General features: G+C 40.1%; 1 long non-coding RNA gene across 1 annotated transcript in view; it reads left to right on the forward strand.

Moving 5' to 3' along the window:
• The window catches only part of LOC123335052, a 126808-nt gene extending 120672 nt beyond the window's left edge, over positions 1 to 6136 (forward strand). Inside the window, exon 3 of the long non-coding RNA XR_006553328.2 lies at positions 4659 to 6136. This is a non-coding gene — a long non-coding RNA (uncharacterized LOC123335052). The remainder of the gene's footprint in view (positions 1 to 4658) is intronic.
• Positions 6137 to 14728: the final 8592 nt, after the last annotated feature.

Consider the following 14728-nt stretch of genomic DNA (forward strand, 5'->3'; position numbering starts at 1 on the left):
GAGGGAATGGCTGCCCACTCCAGTATTCTTGCCTGGAGAATCCCATGGATGGAGGAGCCTGGCGGGTTATTTCATGGGGTGGCAAAGAGTCAGACACAACTGAACGACTTACTTACAATCTTATGAAATCTGAATAGTGATAAAATATTTCTAGTTTTTTATTTGTTTCTTTGTACTTTTTAAATGTTGCTACTGGCAAATTTAAAAATAATATATGTGGGTTACATTACATACATATGTGCATTTCTATTGGAGATTGCTGAGATGGAGAAAATTCAGGACTGTTTCGCAACCTCAGAGAGCTCTTCTTTCTTTCTGTCTTGTAGGAATGAACAGTGAGTCAGAAGTGAGAGAGGAGTTAGAAAAGAAGGTGAAAGTGTTAGTTGCTCAGTCATGTCTGACTCTTTGTGACCACACCACGCTCCTCTGTCCATGGAATTCTCCAGGGATAGAACACAGGTCTCCTGCATTGCAGGCACATTCTTTACCGTCTGAGCCACCAGGGGCTGCAGAGGGGGCGGGGGGATCTTTGCAATGGTACAATAATCCCAGGTGATTATTATTTTTTAATGAAGTTCCAGATTTTGGCCAGTGGCTCTGGCAGAGTTGATGTTTTTCCACTATGCTCACCCTCTGCTCGGTCCTCTGGGAACCTCTTGTTACTTTCTGACGTGGAGGTTTTGGCCTGTGATACAAAGACTTGTGCCAGCTCTGCTCAGAGGCAATGAGGAAACGGCTCAGAGTTGAGGAAGATGGCCTATCTCTCCATTCCGGTGAATTACAGTTAATGCAGGTGGTTAAATTTCAAAGTAAATTCTGGAGTCTCCTCTGAGACAGAGCATAGAGAACCAATCATATGGGTAGCTTAAGTTCCATCCCAGCCTCAGAGAGACCTTGCTGATCGTATATACTAGAGTCTATTGTGGGTTTTAGATTACGACTGGATTTGTTAAAATATTTTCTATCTCATCTTTAAAGAATTGACCTTTCCCCCCTCCAAGTGGTCAATTTGATGAGATGAGAGAAACATAAACTTTGGGGTCAGACCTGGGTGAGAATAACAACTGACATTTCACTCTGTGTGACTCTGAGCAGATACATAACCTCTCTGAGCTTCAGTTTCCAGTTTTCTTATTTGTGAAATACCTCTCTCACACATAGCAAATGCTTCATAAGCTGTAACTATTTTTCACGATGAAGAGGATGAGAGTCAGAGGTGGGAGAATTTTTAAGCAGAAAAGCATCTTCCAACAACATCTTTGAGACTTTTTTCTCAGAACACTGGTTTTCTGAAATAGAATTCCAACAATAAAAAGAATTTTGTGGGCACTACATTTTGGAAATGGTGGAGGTTGACAAAGTACATTATTATATTTAACATTCTCAGAAGTCCTACAGTAAAGAAATCAGTTTAACTTTACTTAACCCAGAATTTCCCAAACTTATTTTATTAGGATTTTTTTTTTTTTCAAGAAATAACTTTTAGCTCTGTGAGTCATACTTTGGGAAATGAGGGCGTGGAAGAAAATGTCTTACTTTCTAATCTGAATCCTTGATCTCACACTTTGGATGGGCTGGTCTCATCAGATTGTCCTGTGATGCAGGGGGTGACCAGTCACCAAACTATGTTCCATATCACCTAGGTCTATAATGAAAAACTCATTTCTGTGGGAGCTTAGACAATCTTGTAAATTAAAAAAATTTTTTTTTAAATAGTGATGATAGTCTTTTGAAGCATTGCCTTGGAAATTTCTGTTTTGGTTGGTGATAGAGCAAGGGGGACTATAAACTTCGGTTTTGTTTTTCATGTTTTTTATAAAGTTACATGAACTCTCACAACTTTCTAGGCATGATCAATAACTATAATAATCTTCTGCCATAACAATGTTTCAAAAGAAAATGCCAGACTGGGTTTAAACACACACACATTCACACACACACACACACACACACACACACACACTGTGTAGTAATGCATGAGCAGATTAAAAGGATATGTTTAATTTATAAGTCCTGCTCTGATTAGAAAAGATAGATGTGGAAAGATCACTAAAGGATAATGTTTATACTCAATTTGCAATAATTGCACATTTCTTTCATCAAGACACTTTTTAACATAATCTCCCAAATCCCAAAGTACACATAAAAATAAAGTCCAGTAAATTACATCAGACAGAATAGTATAAAAATTCTACTCAGAATACCCAAGGGTGTAAATCAAAATGCATAAAAGCAAGCCTAGATATCTGTGAATATTTTTCTAAGAGAATTTTTGGTCCCAATTTTTATTATAAATATTTCAAACATTAAAAAATTAGAAAAATAGGATAATAAACAACCATAAAGAATTGTTAATATTTTTCCATTTTTTACTTCACATGTATGCATATGTGTTAAAGTGGGCTTCCCAGGTAGAGCTAGTGGTAAAGAACCTGCCTGCCAATGCAGGTTAGATGTAAGACGCGCTGATTCTATCCCTGGGTCAGGAAGAGTACCTGGAGAAGGGCATGGCAATTCACTCCAGTATTCTTGCCTGGAGAATCCCAGGGACTGAGGAGCCTAGTGGGTTATAGTCCATAGGGTCACACACAGTTGGATACAACTGAAGCAACTTAGCATAGCACAGCACGCACATATACTGAGGGAATAAGCTTTTAAATAATGAATTGCAGACATCATGACATCTCACTGTAAGTCTTCTAGCATGTATCTCTTGGAGAAGGCAATGGCACCCCACTCCAGTACTCTTGCCTGGAAAATCCCAAGGACAGAGGAGCCTGGTGGGCTGCAGTCCATGGGGTCGCGAAGAGTTGGACACGACTGTGTGACTTCACTTCCACTTTTCACTTTCATGCATTGGAGAAGGAAATGGCAACCCACTCCAGTACTCTTGCCTGGAGAATCCCAGGGATGGCGGAGCCTGGTGGGCTGCTGTCTATGGGGTCTCACAGAGTCGGACACGACTGATACAATTTAGCAGCAGCAGCAGCAGAAGCAGCATGTATCTTCAATAAAAAGGACATTCTCACACATAGTCACTTAAATTTTTCCTGCATATGAAAATGAAAACAACTCTTAGGTTCCCTCTGATACGAGTTCTGTTTTTAAAATTTTTTTATTTATTTATTTTTGGCCACATCTTGAGGCATGTGAGATCTTCATTCCCCAACCAGGAATCGAACCTGTGCCCCTGCAGTGGAAGTGTGGGGTCTTAACTAATGGACTGCCAGAGAAATCCCTGATACCAACTCTGGAGTCAAGTTTCTCTAGGAACCAACCAAGGTTCATATATTATACTTGGTTGTATCTCTGTAACTCTAGAATGTCCTGCTCATCCCAACATTTTCTGCAGTATATTAACCTTTTGGTGAGACCAGTTGTCTTGCAGGAGGTCCCACCACTGTCCATCCATTTCCTTTTGGGTCATTTAGCTCATTCTTCCATCACCTGTGCTTCATATAAACCAAAAGTTAGGTCAAAGTTTTGATTACACAAATATTAAATATTTTGGCCTAAATACCTCACCCTAGTGGGGTGATCATTTATACCCATTTGTCTCCTGTCCTGGTGTAACTGTAAATTGTGCCTTTCAGTGTCAATAATGTCTTGGTTTGGACACCCTATGTGTAAAGGAAGCATCCCATTAGGAGAAATAGAATGTCAATTTGTCCTACCATTAGGATCACTAAGTCTACTCATGTGGTTAGGTGTCCATCAGAGCTTTTAAAAAGTAATGAGCCCCATAATGAGATTGTAAATTGACTGATTTTGTTATACGTCACACATTCTACTTTCAATAACCCATTAAAATTTTATGCATCTGGGTGCAATCATGAATAAACAATTCTAGGGACTTTCTGGTGGTCCAGTGGTTGAGACTATGCACTCCCAAGGCAGGGGACGTGGGTTCGATCCCTGCTTGGGGAACTAAGGTCTCAAATGCCGGCACACAGAGTAGCCAAAAACAGAAAATGAGAAAACAATTCTACTTTGTTTGACTCAGGTTAAAGTCACTTCTGCTTGTATTAAAGTGGTATGAAAAAATATCTTTGCAATAAAATAATGATTTCCTATTAGCTGAATTCATGCAGAGGAAAAATGGCAGAGGTTGAAGATTTAATTTTCTCCAGCCAATTGCGTAAATTCATCTATATTTTAAAACGGTAGGCACAGTTTACTTAAAAAAACTTTTTCCTAGTATTAAATTAATATTAGCTAATTATGGAAAATTTAGAAAATACGAAAAGTATAAAAAAGAAAATAAAAATCACCCCTAACTACCATCTCAGAATCATTTTTAACATTTTAATAGATTTACTTTTGTATTTTTCTCCTATACAGTTTTACATAGAAAATGCTATAATTACAGAACAAAAAATTTTACATCACATCTTTTCTCACTTAATATGTTTCATAAATATTTTTCCATATTATTTCAAGCTCTGTCAACCTTTTAAACATGACTACATAATCTTTCATTTTGTGAAATTCCTACTGTTGAACATTTAAGTTGTTTGCAGATTTTTTTTTCCTACGGTGAATAAGTTCTCCTTAGAAATGCTCCTAACCATTTCTGGTTCAAAACTGCTAGATTTGACTTGATTTTTGCTCAGATAAACTCTTAGACTTTTATCATGCCTCGGTTTATCTTTTCACAGGTCTGATGACTGAAGAGGGAACCAAGGAGACCTTTGACGGCCCTCAGGGGCAACGAGCAACAGCAGCGAAGGTACCTGAGGAGCCCCATGAGTCACTTCTCGCTGCCTCTGGAGGTGGTGGGTAAGGACACTCTATCCTTCATCTACACTTCATTTGACCATTTCTTTCTGGAAACTGCTGAAGTTGGACGGGGTCTTCTTTAGAAACCAGACTGGGTCCAGGGTTGAACTAATTGTTCAATTGCTAATTGTTCAACTCTTTGCAACCCCATGGACTGCAGCATAGCAGGCTTCCCTGTCCTTCACTATCTCCCTGAGTTTGCTCAAACTCATGTCCATTGAGTCAGTGATACCATCCAACCATTTCATCCTCTGTTGCCCCCTTTTCCTCCTGCCCTTGATCCTTCCCAGCAACAAGGTCTTTTCCAATGAGTCGGCTCTTTGCATCAGAGTTGGACTGGTTCCGACTAAAACTGAGTCCAGTGTGAGGCCTCAGTTTCTGGTGACCAGGATGAGTCCCGCTGGGACATCCCAGTCTCTTTAGAGCCTGCAGATGGCATTCTCGGGAAAATGGCAGAGGCCTAAAAAGGGTAAGAATCCTCACCAAAGTCAGCCTGCCTAGATCTCTGTGGAGTCTGGTCAAGGGAGGGAAGTAAAATTTCATGTTGTCCCTTCCTTTCCAAATCCAGATTGGCAGGAAAAAACAGTTATTAATCCCTCATTTCCCAGGGGTATCTATTGCCTTCTCGTTCATCTTAATTTGTGTCCTGAGAAATTGCCTTGACATTTGTTAGGTGGGACCCCCAAAATTTGATTGCACTGAACTATGGGTTGCATTCCATTTGTGGCTAGGGTCCTACTGACCGCTGTCAGCTCTCAAGGGAATTTCCTGTCTTTCTTTTGGTTATCTTTGGGAGTAACTCTGGGTCTTGGGAGGGTAATTTCTTCTGCATCCTCTTTGGGGATGTCTCTTCATCCAGGGGTTGTTCAATACTGCCAGGAAATTTTGCTATTTGTTCTGATTGAAACCTAACAAGATATTCAAAAGCTTTTAAGTCTCCCTATGGTCAAAAGTTGGCCAAATTGGAAACTGATATTTGGAGCTTGGTAGGAACTTTTCTTTAGGCTAAGCTAAAATAATCCTGTGTATTCAGAAGAAAAGAAAACATCCTGAAGTCATTGTGGAAGGATTTACTCACACATTTCAAAGGCACACAGGTCTAAAGCTACAAGGTAGGAATCTCTTGATTTCCATTTTAGTTGAAGATCTCCCTGATATAAACAAGCAAATTGAGGATGATGTAGTTGGGTGGGTGGGTAAACCTCTTGAAGTCATAACTCAATTCTTTGAGGAATTAAAAGCAACCATACTTTCCTTACAAACTGAGTCTTTACTAAAACAGAAATTCAGCTCTAGAAACAATTTGAAGCCACCTATCTTTTTTACCTTGGAGAAGGAAATGGCAACCCACTCCATAGAGGTGTGATACTGTGATGCATGCATGCTAAGTCGTTCCAGTCGTGTCCAACTCTGTGCAACCCTATGGGCAGCAGCCCACCAGGCTTCTCTGTCCATGGGATTCTCTAGGCAAGAATACTGGAGTGGGTTGCCATTTCCTTCTCCAAGGTAAAAAAGATAGGTGGCTTCAAATTGTTTCTAGAGCTGAATTTCTGTTTTAGTAAAGACTCAGTTTGTAAGGCAAGTATGGTTGCTTTTAATTCCTCATAGAATTGAGTTATGACTTCAAGAGGTTTACCCACCCACCCAACTACATCATCCTCAATTTGCTGAATACACAGGTTTGTTTTATATTATTATACTTGTCTGATGGCTAAATTTAAAAAGTTATTTATTTATGTTTGTGCTGGGTCTTCCTTGCTGCGCTTGGACTTTCTCTAGTTGCAGCGAGAGGGGGCTATTCTTCCTTGGTGGTGCTTGGGCTCCTCACTGCAGCGGCTTCTCTTGTGGAGCGCGGGCTCTAGGTGCTCTGTGTATATGGGCTCAGTAGCTGTGGTGCATGAGTCTAGTTGCCCTGCACATGTGGGATCTTCCTGGACCAGGGATCGAACCCATGTCCCCTTCATTAGCAGGTAGACTCTTAACCACTGGACCATGAGGGAAGTCCTCATGGATAAAAGTTTAAAATTAAAGCTAAAAGATGCCTGTGTTTGTCTGATGTTCCTGTATGTTTATGTATGGATGTTAGAGATTTGCAGTATTTTTCTACCTCCTAACAGTATTGGCAAAATTAATTTGTAAAGAGCTCTATTTAATTGGCTTAAAGATAAACATTTATATTAATCAAATATACTCTCAGAAATATAGAAACTAACCCAAAAGTCTCTCAAGTCCATGTGATCTAGGATAATCTTGGCAAATAAAAGCTAGTTTAAGCTTGTTGGTTTTATTAAAAGAAGCATGTCTTTAGAGTTACAGCGTTAAATATAATAATTTCATTCTACCTGGACTTACTAAAAGTCAAATAAGCTCATGTTATCTTTGTTACAGAATTTGTCAGCAAGAAGGATAACTTAACATGATGGTTAGCTATTTAATGTCTCATGAAATTTTTATGAGTCAACTAAACATAATTAAGAACAAGTAAATTTGAGAAGGTATTGTTAGTCAAAGCTATGGTTTTTCCAGTAGTCATGTATGGATGTGAGAATTGGACCATAAAGAAGGCTGAACACTGAAGAATTGATGCCTTCAAACCGTGGTGCTGGAGAAGACTCTTGAGAGTCCCTTGGACAGCAAGGAGATCAAATCAGTCAATCCTAAAAGAAATCAACCTTGTTCATTGGAAAGACTGTTGCTGAAGCTGAAGTTCCAATACTTTGGTCACCTGATACAAACAGCCGACTCATTGGAAAAGACTCTGATGCTGGGAAAGACTGAAGGCAAAAGGAGGAGGGTGCGGCAGAGGGTTAGACGGTTAAATAACACCACTGACTCAATGGACATGAATTTGAGCAAACTCCAGGAGATAGTGGAAGACAGAGCCTGGCATGCTGCAGTTCATGAGATTGCCAGGAGTTGGACACAACTTATTGACTGAACACAACAACAACAAATTTGGAAATTTCCTGGTGGTTCTGTGGTTAGGGTTCTACCCCTTCACTTTGGGAGGCACAGGTTTGATCCTTGGTTGGGGAACTGAGATCCTACAAGCTGCATGGTCCAGCAAAAAAAGCAAAGCAAAACAAAATAAACAAAAACCCAAGTAAATTAAATAGATACATGTAAGGTTAAAGCTTATGAACAAACTTTTCAATAATAATAATGTTTTAAGATAAGTTTACTTAAACATAATTTCCAAAATATTTTTCATAACTTGAAGCCTTATAGTTATACTGAGATCAGTTAAATGATGGGTATTCATTGAATATCCAATCATTTCTGAATAAGATAATACAGTGAAACATAAATTACTGACATAGATTTATCTACTTTTGACTTCCTTTTACAGAGGAGCTAAAAATACTCAGATCTATTAGTAAACATGTTTTGTAACACATTGAACATTTTACCATGAGGAAGACTAGACTTCTAGAAGTTGTGAAATTTATTTTTGAATATGACAATCCACAGAATGCTACTGTGGCAGTCTGCAGCTGCTTACTTCTTTATTTTCATTAAGAATAAAGAATTCTAAGAGTCAAGGTTTCTAATCAATGTTTGTAATTAAAACTGCTTAGAAAAATAAGAGTTAAAGGAAACAATTGTGTGAAAAATACATGAAGAAAGTAAAATGACTGGTTGTTTGAGAATGAGGAAGAGAAAAAACCATAGGATAAAACCTGAATAGATGTAAAAAAAGTTGTAAAAGGTTTGTGGAAAAGGATTTTATGTATGGTCAAGCTGACTAAAATGAGAATGGATTTATTTAATTTTTTAAGGAATGAGTTTTAATATCAGAAGTACACAGGTACAGAAGTAGAATTTGGCTTTCTCTCTGTAAAAGGACAAATTTGTCTTGGAATATTGGTCTGCTTTGGACTGTGAAAGTTTGTTGTTGAACTTTTTGGGTAATCTACCTGGAAAGCAAAGATTTGGTCTCTTCCAAACCAATTTATTGTGCTTTATTTTGTCTTTATCAGCACTTTGATTACATAAGAAAACCCAGTCTTCTCAATATTAAAAGATCTAAGTTTTGTTCACAGCTATGTAATCTTCTGTTTGCCTTTAGAATCTTCTATTGTCAACTTAAATTGATAATTAAGTATTATTTCATAATGATCTGAGATCCTATTTAGTCAAATGTTCAAACATTTTGACAACTTCCCCAAATAAAATTATGAATACAGCCTTTTTGACTTCAAAATACCTTTGAAATTTCCCAGAGGAAGCATGGAAAATCTCAAAGAATTTGTCTCTCACCTTGTGAAAGAAAGATGTTAATTTAATTATGTTTATTTGGCATGCTGAATTATGTGGGATGCATTATCAAGTAGTAAGTGATGATAAACCTTCTTAAGTTCTATGCTTTTGGGTATATATGCAAACATGCTTAAAATCTCATGCCTAAGATTTGACCAGATTCTTTTAAGGAACTCAGGTTGACTCTATGGAGCCAATAAAAGCTCCTTGGAAAAACTGACCTTGTACCTCGTTTAAGGCTTCCTGGAAGCCCTACCAGGTGAATAAGGAAGGCTACTTCCAGAAAGGTCCAGAACCGTAGGATACTTTAAAAAAGAGAGGAATTCAGTCACCTTTTAAATATACTGGGTGAAGTCTAATGTTGAGTTTTTGGTTGGGTTTCTTAGCCTGGAAAGGCTTTTAAAAGCCCAATCTAAGATTCCTTATGAAAAAGTACCAGCAAAGCAGATTTAAAGAGAATCTATGTGGTCAATCACTATTCTTGCTGCATTCATCTAAATAATCAGGCCAAATTTAATGAGACTAAACACTTGCAGACAAATTTGTCTTATAGTGATTATCTTTGAGAGAAACAAGAGTGATTGTAGAGGAAATAATTATGCTTCATAGAAAATGATAACACAACCTTGTGGAGATCAGGTTCTAGCGCTGTTCATTGTCTTGGAGGTTTTGTTATATGCCTATAAATCAACTGCATCCTGAGTTCTAGTTTCCTCAAGTATCAGCTACAACTCTTCAAACTAATGTTTCCAATTTTCTCCCACATTTCTGATTTGGAATCATTAAGAACAAAGACTGACTTTGAACCTCTTTGGAACGGATCATCCCAGCTCCTCCTCACTACCCAGATGGCAGTCAAAGTTCAGGGGCTTGAGCCCTGGATCTACACCCTCTAATTAAAAAGGGCTTCTCTAGACTCTTGGAATGGCACACCAGCTGGAGATCTAAAATTAAAATTGTCTGGGGAGGTTCCTTTCCAGAAGCTGATGACATCTTGAGGTGACCAGCTCTCTCAAGATCACAGTTCAAGATCTTAATCTCCAGCGTGAAAGCTTTATTCCTTTTTTTTTTATTACTTGCTTTCCCTCTCTGTTGATGCACAGGAAGACAATGTTCCTTAACTCTGACAACTATCTCAAAATCTATTGATAAGGCAATAGCTACAAGACAGAAGTCCCTGGACTTACTTTTGAAGGTAGTCTTAGGTAATAGAACTGCTTTAGATTGCTTGTTGGCTGAACAAGGAGTCTATGTAATAGCAAATATCTCCTGCTGTACCTAGAACAACACCTTTGGTGTTGTAGCAAATACAAGAAATTAACAAATAAGCTACTTGGCTAAAACATGTTGATGCCTTTTCAGGTACATTCTTTGATTTATTAGATGCTGACTAGTGTGGCTCATGCTGACTGGTCCCTGTAAGGAGTATACTTAAGTCTCTTGGTATTATCCTCCTAGTAGTCCTACCCTCCATGTAGTCTCCCTGGTGTGCTGTGCTGTGCTGCACTTAGTCACTCAGTCATGTCCAGTTCTTTGCAATTCTATGGATTGTAGCCCACCAGGCTTCTCTGTCCATGGGGATTCTCCAGGCAAGGATACTGGAGTAGGTTGCTATGCCCTCCTCCAGGGGATCTTCCCAACCCAGGGATTGAACCCAGGTCTCCCACATTGTAGGTGGATTCTTTACTATCTGAACCACCAGGGAAGCCCAAGAATACTGAAGTGGGTAGCCTATCCTTTCTCCAGGGGATCTTCCTGACCCAGGAATTGAACTGGGGTCTCCTGAAATGCAGGGGGATTCTTTACCAGCTGAGCTTCTATCAAAGTTCTTAAACACGTGTTTGTAGCCATCAGCAGTACATCAGATTTTTTCCCTGCGCTTGGAGAAACAGAAACCAGATGAACAACAAAAACAGTTCTTCTGTGGATCTGACATCATAATCTATGAGTTTCACAATGAGACAAGAATGATTTAACTTTGATGGCGACTGATAGAGACACTAATGGCAACTGTTTGGTTAGCCTCTCATGTATGAGAGGATGGCAAAAAGAGGGGGATTGTTAAATTAATTATACAAGGAAGCTGTTAAATGGGTGTGGCTTTAGTGCCATGGGGCCTATGTCAGCAAGTCAGAGTCTAAGCCTGTAAAAGTCTCATGGTCACAAAATCAAAAACTCCTAAGGTCGAGGAATTGCAAACAACTGGGCTTTGAGCTATTAGCCAAACAGTGATGGCCTTACTTTGCTCTGTCTCTTCTTTATAAAAGCCTCTGCCCTTGGGACTTCCCTGGTAGTTCAGTGGTTAATAAGACTTCACCTTCTGATACAGGAGGTGGGGGGTGATCCCACATGCCTCATGGACAGAAAAACCAAAAGGTAAAACAGAAGTAACACTGTAACAAATTCAATAAAGCCTTTAAAAACAGTCCACATTAAAAAACAAATCTAAAAAAATTGCCTCCACCAACTCATGTTGGCGGAGCACTCCTAACCACTTCTGGATTGAAGCTGCCTGATTCAAATCAGTTTTGCTCAAATAAACTCCTAAAATTAAAAAGAAAAATCATCTCCTTAAAATAAATTATTGGGTTGAAAGTAATGAATTTTTTTTTCATTTATTTTCCCCATGATTATCAAGGTAAGATAAGTTTATCATAGTCAAGTAAAATTTAATGAAACTGGGAAGGAAAAAATTGTCTTTCAGAGTCTTCCACCTGGGGGCAACTCATGTTAATGTTTTGACATTATTTCTTCTGATTCATGCGGTTATTTTCTCTTCTAGTAAGGTTCAAGGATATGAACATTTTTAAGGCTTTGGATAATACTGCCAAAATTGCTTTCACTTTATCAATGTGTCCTCTTTCTGGAGGTAAGTTGTGACGGTCCTGAAAAAACAGAACATCTAAAAATTATCAAATAAGCATGATTGTTTCCAAACTTCCATGATTTTGATCCAGCTCTCCAGAAGTCTGTTTGTGAACATGGGAATGGGCATAAAAATGTACAAAACAAATGTTACTTGGAACACTCATTGCCAGCTTTTGATTTTTTCACGTAACTAAAGGATTCATTTTTCATAGTCAGGATCCTATCCAATTCCATTGTGTTCATAATTCTAACTTAATTTAAGCTTAGCACATTTTCAATGTGGCACAAGTACAATTGTGTGAAATGCATCAACATATACACTCTGGTCAAAGTCTACCCTTTTGAAAGGCTAACTTTTTAATGGTATTTATCCCACAGGCAGTGGAAAATGCCTGTTTAACAGGTAGTCATGGAGAAGGCGATGGCACCCCACTCCAGTACTCTTGCCTGGAAAATCCCATGGACAGAGGAGCCTGGTGGGCTGCAGTCCATGGGGTCACGAAGAGTCGGACACGACTGAGTGACTTCACTTTCACTTTTCACTTTCATGCCTTGGAGAAGGAAATGGCAACCCACTCCAGTGTTCTTGCCTGGAGAATCCCAGGGACAGCGGAGCCTAGTGGGCTGCCATCTATCGGGTTGCACAGAGTCGGACACGACTGAGGCGACTTAGCAGCAGCAGCAGCAGCAGCAAGGAAATCCACTCTCTGCTCCTTCTGGATAAAGATAGGCTGTCAGACATTTACTAGTAGCTTTTTTCTGGCAGGAATAGGGGAAAATGTTCTCCTAGTTAGGTCTTCCCAGTCTATTTCATGGCATGGCACCCTTGGAAATTAATGATGCTTGTTCTTTACACTAGAGGAAATAAATGAGGCTGATGTAATCCAAGGTGACTACCTGGAAGCCTGGGGTCCCACCAGCCTGTCCTGAGGACTGAGGGATCCATGCTCTAGGGTCCTGTCATCTGTCATGGCAGGTCATGGCCAGCTCTGCGTCCGAGGGCCTCTATAGTCATGTGTCTTTTGATATTATGAAGGCATATCTTCTTCCTTTCTTTCCTATTTTTCAGAGATTTATTTATGAGTTCATTTTGACTGTGGTGGGTCTTCGGTGCTGCGCGTGCACTTTCTCTGGTTGCGGTGAGCAGGGGCTGCTCTGTGTTGTAGTGAGAGGGCTTCTCGTTGCAGGGGCTTCTCCTTGTCGTGGAGTGTGAGCTCCAGGAGCACGGTCTTCAGTACTGCAGCACTCGGGCTCCGCAGCTGTGGAGCACGGGGTTAGCTGCTCCCCGGCATGTGTGATCTTCTAGGATCAGGGATCGAACCAGTGTCCTGTGCGTCGCAAGGCACATTCTTAACCACTGGACCAGCAAGGAAGCCTTCTTTCTTATTTTAAAATCTTGTTTCTCCCTCTCTGCCTGTTGGTATATGTGTGTTTATGTGTGTGTGTTTAATCTATTCCTTGCATTGATTACACAAAGACCTTATAACTGGGAACCCGCGCCTTAGCAGAAATGTGGATGTTTTTCTGATAACTTTTTGATTCTACCTCTGCAAAATATGCTTAGCTCCTGTTCTCAAAGTTTTATTTATTTGATTTCTCTCAGCTAGAAGTCATCCTAATTACTGAGTTCTATTAAATATCAGGAAAGTAAAAGTTGCTCAGTTGTTCTGACTCTTGGCAAACCCATGGACTATACAGTCCATGGAATTCTCCAGGCCAGAATACTGGAGTGAGTAGCCATTCCCTTCTCCAAGGGATCTTCCCAACCCAGGGATCAAACCCAGGTCTCCTGCACTCCAGGCAGATTCTTTACCAACTGAACCACAAGGGAAGCCCAGGAACTTTGATAAAAACTAGGGATAAAGGAATGGTCAACACAGCTTGTGACTCTGAGTGTTCATAGTTTGGTGGAGGGAAACACAGGCGTGGTGAGAGAAAACAAGAAGTAGTTAATGGTGGTTGATCCAAAGGCCCAGGTCTCCTCCCCGGGGCTGATGGGAAGGCTTCCCAGGAGCTGTAACATTTGAGCTGTGACTTGAAGGATGAATGAAAGTTTGACTTTCTAATCAGGAAATAGAGTTTGTACTGGATTAGAGACAGAAATCCATGGTTTTGAGAAATAACTGAGCTGCCAGTATGCCTAGAACACCAATTCCAGGCGGCTCCTGAAAGAGAGACAAGGGTCAGTCTAGAGAGGAAGGCAGGGTTCGGTTTTGAGTAACTTTGTCTCCTGCATGAAGTGTTAGGACTTTTCAGATTTGTGCTTTGGAAGCATCACTCTGGCATCTGTGTGGACGTTGGACTTGTGGATGGTGACGAGGTCACCAGGAGGCTGCCACAGTTCTGAAAACAGAAGTGACAAGGGCTTGACTGGCTGTGTGGGGGTGGGGGGAAGAAAGTAGTGCTGACAGAATCCGTGGGAACGGCTTCAGGGGTGGAAGAGGAGTCCGTGTGGGCAGCTAAGTCGTGATGATGTTGTTAGCAAAGACAGAGAGAGCCTCAACCTCCGCCATGTCAGCTCTTCAAATCCAACTCTTCTTTCAGACCCAATCCAAGGGCCCTTTCTTCACAAGCCTTCTTGTATCCTTGTCTCCTGAGGGGCCACTGTCTTCCCAGAATAGTTTTCTGGCAGTCAGTAGTGGACAGGTTACTCCCTAAAGCAGGAGGCTGTTATTTCCTACGTGTTCAGTCTGTTTCCTAAACTAGACTGTAGGACTATCATTCTCAAGCCCTATGTCATGTGCTTGTTTGATATTCATCCTAGCAACTTTCTCAGTGTTGGCCATTTACTAGTGCTGTCTGGAGCAGACAGTGGGGCCCA

The sequence above is a fragment of the Bubalus bubalis genome, chromosome 9 (assembly GCF_019923935.1).
Source record: "Bubalus bubalis isolate 160015118507 breed Murrah chromosome 9, NDDB_SH_1, whole genome shotgun sequence".
Taxonomy (NCBI): Eukaryota; Metazoa; Chordata; class Mammalia; order Artiodactyla; family Bovidae; genus Bubalus; species Bubalus bubalis.